A 9,102-nucleotide genomic window follows, 5' to 3' on the forward strand; every position below is an offset into this window, starting at 1 on the left:
TGCAATAGCCTTCGGGTTGGTCTTCAGGCCTCAAGTCTATTCCTATTCTAGTCCACCTGTTTAGCTTTCAAACTGATCTTCCTAAAGCACAAATCTGATCACATCTTCCTCGTATTGAATCAACTCCATTGGCTCCTTATTGCCTCCAGGATAAAATGTAAAATCCTGTATTTGGTTTTTAAAGCCCTTTATAACATAGTTCCTTCTACCTTTCTACTCTTCTCACTCCGTAATCCCTTCCATCTACTCTGTGACCCAGTGATACTGTCCTTCTTGCTTTTCCTTACACGGGAAACTCCATTTATTGATTCCCAGAATTTTCACTGGCTTCCTTCAAGTTTCAGCTAATGCTCCACCTTTTAAAAGAAGTATCTTGGCTTCCCTGGCTCCCTTCAAGACTCAGCCAAAGTCTCACCTTTACAAGAAGCCCTTCTCAGAATTTTTGGCAGCTATGTGGCACATTAGATAGAATGCTGGGCCCAGAGTCAGGAAGATCCAAGTTTAAATCTGGCCCCAGACACTTACTAGCTGTGTGACCCTGGGAAAGTCACTTAATCTCATGTGTTCTGCCTTAATTTACTCAACTGTAAAATGGAGATAATAATAGCACCTACCTCATAAGATAGTCATGAATATTAAATAAGATAATATTTGTAAAGTGTTTAGCATCTTGCCTAACATATAGTAGACACTTAACAGATACTTTTTTCCTCCCTTCCTTCCTTCCTTTCTTCCTTCCTTCTTTCTTTCTTCCATCCTTCCTTCCACTTAATGCCTTCCTTCTGAGATTATCTTCAGCTTTTATGTCTTCTTTGTACATAGTTGTTATTATGTGGTCTCCCCCATTAAGCTGTGAGCTGCTTGAGAGCAGGGATTGTTATTTTTTTTTAATTCCCCAGTGCTTAACACAATGCCTGCTGCATAATAGACGCTCAATTGAAATGACCATAAAATGGCTTGGATACTCCCTTTAGTGATATAGATCATAAGTCACAATTGTCTACCTTGGGCAACTCTTGTCTATATTCTACATATCCCATATATGATAGAAGGTCCATATAAATGTTGGGATTTTTCCTTTTTTTTTTTTTAATATAGCTTGGATACCAATAGTTGTTCTTTACTCTGGCTAAGAGATACATCTTTTTTTTTCATATTTTATACTTTACCAATAATATCCTTTCAGTTCCTTCTACTGCATGATAAACTGTTATGTGTTATGTCTTCTTGGTGAGCCATTGTCACCACGCACCTCTCCATTTTCCTTGGCAATGCCTAAACCTCAATTCTTTGTAGACTATGGTATTCCATGACTTATAGCATATAGTATCATTGGAAGAATATTGGTGTTAAAAATCCCCCTGAGGTATGTAGTATAACTCTCAACATGCACATTTTATGGATGAAAAAAACTGAGGTACCTTTGAAAAGTATAAGGTATTGTTCAATTATAAGTCATTATTATAGTTCTTCCCAAAAGGGGGAGAAAAAGCTGAGGCATACATTGACAAAGTCATTAAATCCAAGTGATAATATAGATCTTAGAGTTTAGAGCCACAGGAACCATAAATATAATTTAATCCAGTCTTTCACTTTGGAGGTAAGGAATCTGAGCTCATTTGTTTCAGGGAGAAACCTAGAGTCATTAAAAACAGTAGTGAAATTTCCTGAAGGCAATATAGTCTCTTCTCTCCTATTTAAGTCTAGCCCATTGCCCACTTACTCGTGGTAGCTGAGACAAAAATCTCCTTTTGCAGAGTCACCACCTTTGCATATGAACTACATGAATGCTATGTAGGAACTGAGCTTGCTCCTCCAGAGACCAACTTAGTGTAGAGAGAAGTATGCCCCAGTGACCGAGAGGGATATGTTTGTACATTTTTTCATGCTATAGCTTTGCTACAAATACCCTTTTGTAAAAGCTAATTGATGTTAAGTGATTAAATGGAGCTTGGGTGCTAGTCCCAGGCCCCTAGCAATGCGAAGAATAAAGATAGTAAGGGCATGAGAGATGGTTATAGAGAAGATATTCAGACTTCTCGGTTTACCCCCTTTAGTATATAGCTTTGGAAGAAGGAGTCAAGGCATTCATACTACAGTCAAAATAAATACATAGTATTTTTTGGTTGTTTGCTTTTTCCTGGGGTTGGGGGCTGAGAGGGGTTAGAAATGGGGTAGGGAATAATAATTTAAGGAATGGGAAAGGAGATGGCACCTCAGCTGAATTTTGAAGGCTGTTACTGCTTTCAAGCAGCAGAAGTGAGGAGGGAAAGGATTGTAGGTGTGGGGGAAATCCTATGCAAAGTCAAGGAGGCAAGAGACAAAATGTCACATAGAGGGAACACCAAGAAGACTAGTTGGAGTACAGTGTAGTGGGAAAACTACGTGATTAGCCTTGAAAGACAGGCTGGGCCAAATTGTCTCTTCTTCTAAGATCTAAATGCAAACTAGGGAGTTTATATCTTTTCCGAGTGGCATAAGGATAATGATTCAGTGGTAATGGAGAGCCACTGAATCTTCTTGAGCTAGAGAAAGAAACTGTCAGATTTGTACTTTAGGAATATCAGTTAGTCAGCTGTATGCTGAATAGATTAGAGAGGGGAAAAGACTGGATAATAGGGACCAATAAAGGGGTCATTGAAGATGAGAGGTGATAAGGGCTTGGATTAAGGTGTGACAAATACCTTTGGGAAATATGTCTTCCTGTTTTATTCCTTATTTGATGATAGCCACAATCAGAGGGTTATCACACAAAGTTATCTCAGTTATATCTTTCAGGGAATCTTTTATGGTAGAGGCAACAATCCAAAGATATCTTTTTGGTTGCCCCTGAGATAGAGCATGGTCTGTGCAAATCCAGGGTCCAGAAAAGGTCCTAGGCTAGAGGTCACAAAGATAAGCTTATTTGTAATAACTTATAAAGAATGATGGCAGAAGATTATGAAAATCAAGTGCCTCATAAAACAGTGGGAATTAGTGAAGGGAAAAATGTAAATAAAGCTTGACCATAGACCAAACTAATTAATCTGGAGATCATTTGAGGTTCACAGCAGAAGAAGGACAACAAGCAGACAAAAAATGATAAAGATCTATAGACAAACTGTTTTCATTATCAAGGACAGTGGAGCCACCACATTTAAATTCTACCATCATAGTTCTTGATGTCCTGCATGAAAAAAAGGGAAATGTCACTGAAGAAAACAAAGTTGAGGAAAGCAATTGTATTAGAGCAAGAATACAAAGGTGTCTACTAGACATAATACAATTTTGAGGAAGTTGTGGGATTGATTTTCAAGGTATCTGAAAGAAGGAAAAATATCACACGTTATTACCAATGAAAGCAAAAAATAATATTAATTCACCAAAATTCATGCTTGCTCATAAAAATTTATGAGAATAATTTGCACATGCATTAAGGGCATCCTTGATAAAAGTATGGGAATAGAACAAGTAGGTTTCCACAAATAATACAGGTACATAAGCTACTTAAAAGTACAGAGAATTTAGCATCACCCTGGAACACCCCTCCACTCCTGTAGCGCCTTCCTCTAATTGGTCAGATCTTTCCAGAAACTCCATTTTAAAGCCAGGCCTAGGCCATCTATGTTCATTCCTTTATTTGTTTAAGTATTTACTATGTTTTGAATACTGTGCTAAATGCTAAGAATACCAAGAAAAGCAAAAAACAAACCAAACCAAAACAAAATCCCTTAAAACAAAAAACAAACAAAAAAAAACCACAAAAAACAAACAATACTACCCCCAAAGATTCTTGTCCTCAAGGAGCTCACATTCTAATGGGGGAGGACAAAATTACTGAATTTATATGTATACATTATACACACACACACATATATATGTATGTATACAGGGTACATGGAAAGCCCACTCATAGGGAAGGAACTAGCAATTGGAGGCGGGGAGGAAGGAGATCAGGAAAGATCCTGTCCTCAAGGAGGTCACATTCTAATGGGGGAGGGCAAAATAACTGAACATATATGCATATGTTATACACATACACACATATATGTATGTATACAGGGTACATGGCAAGTCCTCCCAAAGTGAAGAAACTAGCAATTGGTGGGGGAGGGGAGGTGAAGGAAATCAGAAAAGACCTCCTGGTGAAAGTGGGATTTGAAGGCAATCCAGGGAAGACAAGAGAAGGGAGAGCATTCCAGTTATGGGGAGTATTTAATGAAAAGGTACTCAGTAGGGAGATGTAGTGTCCTCTGCAAGGTACAGCAAGGAGGATAGTGTTGATGGATTTTTAGAATACATGGAGGGGAGTAAAGTGTAACAAAATCGGACAAGTAGAAAGGGGCCAAATTGTGAAGTGATTTAATGCCAAATAGAACATTGAATATTTGCTTCTGGAGGCAATAGGGAGCCACCCAAGTTTCTTGAGTGGGAGAGAAGCAGTGTAGTGACATGGTCAGACTTGTGCATCATTTTGGCAGATTGGTTAGAGTAAGAAAAGACTTGATGTCAGAAGATTGATCAAAAGACTGTTGCATTTGTTTAGGCTTAAGGTGATTAGGTGGGCACCAAGATGGTGGCTCTTTGAGGGGACAGAAAGGGTCATCTGTGAGTGGTTTTGTGAAGGGCAAAACAATAAAACTTGACAACAAACTGGATATAGGAGATGAGTGAGAATGAGGAGACAATGATGATACTGAGTCTGTGAAAGTGGGTGACTATGAAAATGTAGTACTCTCAATATTAACCAAGAATTTGGGAAGATGAAAGGTGTTGGGCAAAACCTAAGCTCTATTTTGGACATATGGAGTTTGAGATGTCTATGAGACATCCAGTTTGAGACATTGAAAGGGCAGTTGGAGATACAAGGCTAAAGCTCCAGGGAGAGACTTGGGCTGGATACATCACCTGCACAAAAAGGATGATTGAATCCATGAGAGTTGATGAGATCACCAAGTGAAATAAGATAGAGGGAGAAGGACCAAGACAGAGCCTCAGGGAATGCCCACAGCTAGTGGGAGTGATCTGGATGAAGCTTTAGCAAAGGTGACTGAGGGGAGGTTAAACAGGGAGAAAGAGAACAGCAATGTCACAAAAAACCTAGAGAGGAGAGAATATCCAAGCTTGCATGGTTCTCTACTTCATGTTTTATCCTCTAATAGATTTGGATTCTGTTCCTCAAACACACACTTTTCTTTTCCACACTTTGGAAACAATTTCCTGTGTCTGGTAAGAGTTTTTAACCCCTCTTCACCTTGTAGATTCCTACCCATCTTTTAAAGCTTAGCTCAAATACCACCTCCTCCATGAAGCTCACTCTGATCTGTTGAGTCAGTTTTATTTTTTTCCTTTGAGTAGCATAAAATCCATTGCTTTACAACTCTCTAATGTACACCTCATATATTAATTTGCATTTTAATTACCTGTCTATATCTTATATTTTCCTATTAGACTCTAAACTCTATAAGGGCAGGATCTGTCTTACCTGAATCTTGAATAGCTCCAAGAACACAGAACAGTGTTCTTCTGTACCTAATAATTGCTTCATGTCTCTCTCCATTCCAATCCATTCTCCATTTAGCCACCAAAATGCTTTTCCTAAAGCACAGGTCTTATCATGTCACCCACCTACTCAATAAATTCCGTGGGCTCCCTATTGCCTCCAGGATCAAATACAAAATGATCTATTTGGCATTCAGAACCCTTTGTACTTTACCTCCAATTGCCACTTCCACCTTTTTACACTTTAATTTCTGCCAGTACTCTTTAATGCAGTGCTACTGACTTCCTGGCTTTTCTATATACTGTATACAATCACTCCATCTTTCAGCTCCAAGCATTTTTTTCTGGAACACTCTCCCTCTTGTGATCCACCTATTGACTTCCTTGGCTTCTTTTAAGTCCTAACTAAAATCCCATCTTTTACTGGAAGTCTTCTCCAACTCTTCTTCATTTGAATGCCTTTCTCTGAGAATTATTTCCTACTTATCCTGTATGTAGCTTGCTTTGTCTATGTATTAATTTGTATGTTGTCTTCCATGTTAGGTTGTAAGCGCCTAGAGGTCAGGGACTTCCTTTTGCCACTTTTTGCATCCCCAGTTTTTAGCACAGTGCCTGGCATGTAGTAGGCACTTAGTAAATACTTATTGATTGATTGATTACAGGAAAGGGTCTGCACCATAAATATTCACTGAAAATAATCATTAGCATTTTAGCAGAAAGTCAAAACTTTGAAGAAAACTGATTCAACTTTTTCACTTCCTCTTGGGGAATAGACTAGCTATGGGTAACTAGATAGTTTATCAAAAGAATGGATGTGGAAAGACAGTCAAATGGGTTGGGGCAAAAAAAAAATTCATATCAAAGACGTCTTGCTGGAGGAAAAGAATGCACATTTCTCATTCTAACAACAGATTCTTGCTTCTGCTTTTTCTAATTACTTTTCTTCAATTCCACAGTATATAATTTTCCTTTGTACTGTTGATACAGTAAATAAAATCTCTCATTTCAGTGGAGGCCTTATTTGTGCAGTGGGTTGGAGGTAGATGTAAATGGGAATGGGGGGAGAGAGTTCACAGGTAATTAATTGCACTAGCAGCAAAAGAATGTTTCCTTTTCCAAAAACAAGGCTCTTTGGACATCATTTACCTTCTCCATGCTGCCAAGCATTCATAGGCTGGACCTATACTCATTTTTCCAACTTGGCAAGGGAAATTGCCCATTTAGCCATTAATGTTTTGCAAAGACCTTTCAGAGCTTGTCTGAGCCAAATGAAGGTGAAAGCATTACAGCCATGTATATATCATGAATAAAAGAGTTTTATTCATCATCCCTCTGGTTTTTACAAATATATACAGGACAGCTGTGAAGACAGTTCATATTCACTCACCACTTGTCATTAAGTTTGCCCATCCTCTGGAGGAAATGAGTACTTGAAATCTGCTAAGTCATCCAGTTTGCTCTAGTCTTTCCCTGGGAACTGCAGCCTCTGAGTTTTGATATACTCCCTTTCCCTGGCATTTAGACAGATGGAAAATATCTATTTCTTTTTCATTTTCCTGCTTGAGCTTCTTTGTAAACATAGTTTGTTGGCATAAACATAGATTTTAGAAATTTTGAGATTATTGCCATTCTCCTGTGAAGCAAACCAAGCTTTTCTTTATCTGTAAAATAATGAGGGGTGGGATTCAGGGTGGATAAAGGAAGATGATCACTTCCTGGTTTGAATCTACAGAAACCTCAATGATTCATGTCCTTATCACCTTTATTTGCCCCCATGATGTTGAGGAGCAAAGGCAAATAGGGAAATTACTTGGGAGGAGTCCTTATAACCATGAGGCAAGAACCCTGAAAATGGAGAGCAGGCTGTAGTCTTTAGAAAAGCCAAAGGAATTCTTGCTTGAATTAGGACCTAGGATAAGAATGATCATTGGGAACCTTTGAGTGTAATGTGTTTGGTCAGTCATTCAAAAAGCATTTATTGAATTCCCATAAAGGACCAAGCTTTATATTATATTCTTGCAGGCACACAGGCAAGAATAGGCATGTTCCCTGACCTAAAGGAGCTTCTCATAGAATGGAGGGGGATGAGACAAATACTATCAACAAAAATTGAGATAAAAAATAAGTGTATTAAAGATATTTTTATTGATGTTTTAGATATAATCAGGGAAATTTTCCTAGAGGGCATGGAAGTGGAAAGATAAATTCAAAATTTCTTGCAATAGAACTAAAAGCAAAGCTTTACCTACAAAATCTATCTCTTTTCATAACATTTCTGTGAGACAGCTAAAATACTACTAAATTGAGCACCATTCCCATACAAGTCACTGTTTCCTTTGTCCTTTGGGTGCATTAGGTTGCATAGAAGAATCAGGGCTGGCTCTGGCTCAGTGACAATTGGACCTGCCATAAACCTGGGGTGAGCATAGATTTAAAAGGTTTGGCAGAGGTAGGGTTTCCTCCATTAAAGAACACATAATGTGTCTTCTCCTGTCATGCCAGAAAAAATTGAGCTCTATTAGCCTAATTTTATGGGCAGGAGAATAGAGTTAAATGACTCATGCAAAGATGCATAATCAGTCAAGAGTATAGTAAGGAGCAGGTCCAGACCTTCCAATTTCTAATCCATTTTTTAAACTATTATGTGGCCTATGAATTGTAAACTTATTCAGCATAACCTCAAGTCTTCATCAACTATATCCATATATTAAATATCATGGAAATTTATTTGAAGTTTTAGTAGGTATAACCATTTGAAAAACATTAATTGACCACCATTTTGTTTTAAGATAGTAGGCTAATCCATAAATAAAAAATTAAGTGGCATAGTCATCAAAAACAATCAAAATATTCAAAAGTTATCATGGAATATTAACAATAATGGGTTGTTATAGAGCTTTATGCAGGAAATAAATCAACAAGATATGAGGAAAAATGAAAAAAAAATGCCAAGTGGTATATTTGAGTCAGAGGCCTAAGTTAATTCAGTCAATAATATAAAAACTTTAGTCATAATAACTACCTGCAATTTTGCCTATTCTGCTAATAGGCAATCCCTTTTGCTAGCTGAATTTCATACAATTCTTGTAGATGGAGGACCTAAATTTAATCCCCAAATTAGCTACTTAGTACTTTTGTGGTCTTAGGGAAGGGATTTTACCTCTTTATTTTCTTGTTCATAAAAAGGAAGGAATAAGGGTGTTGGATCGCTAAGTTCTCTTCAGTCTTTCATTTTATGATTCTAAGTTAACTTAGTATTATTTACCATTTTCAGATGAGGGTATCGGGGCAGATAGAATCAAAGTTGATTTCCTCAAGTGCACACAGATAGGAACTCAGGTCAAATTGGCATGTGCAGTCCTTAGTCCATAGAACCTTAGCGAAATCTGAGACAGATAATGCCAAATGAAATATGGTAAATTAATACTAGTAACAATATCTTGTAATTATATAAAACCATTCTTTCAGAAAGGCCCACATATTTTCACATATATTATGTCATTACCTCATAATATTCTTGTGTGGTAATAAGAGTAAAGATGTTATCATTAATTAGTGGATTGAGAAATATAGATACAGAGTAAGTATATTTTAACTGCCAAAAGGCAGTTAGACTTTTTA

Source organism: Vombatus ursinus, unplaced genomic scaffold (assembly GCF_900497805.2).
Source record: "Vombatus ursinus unplaced genomic scaffold, bare-nosed wombat genome assembly UNPS02008685.1, whole genome shotgun sequence".
NCBI lineage: Eukaryota > Metazoa > Chordata > Mammalia > Diprotodontia > Vombatidae > Vombatus > Vombatus ursinus.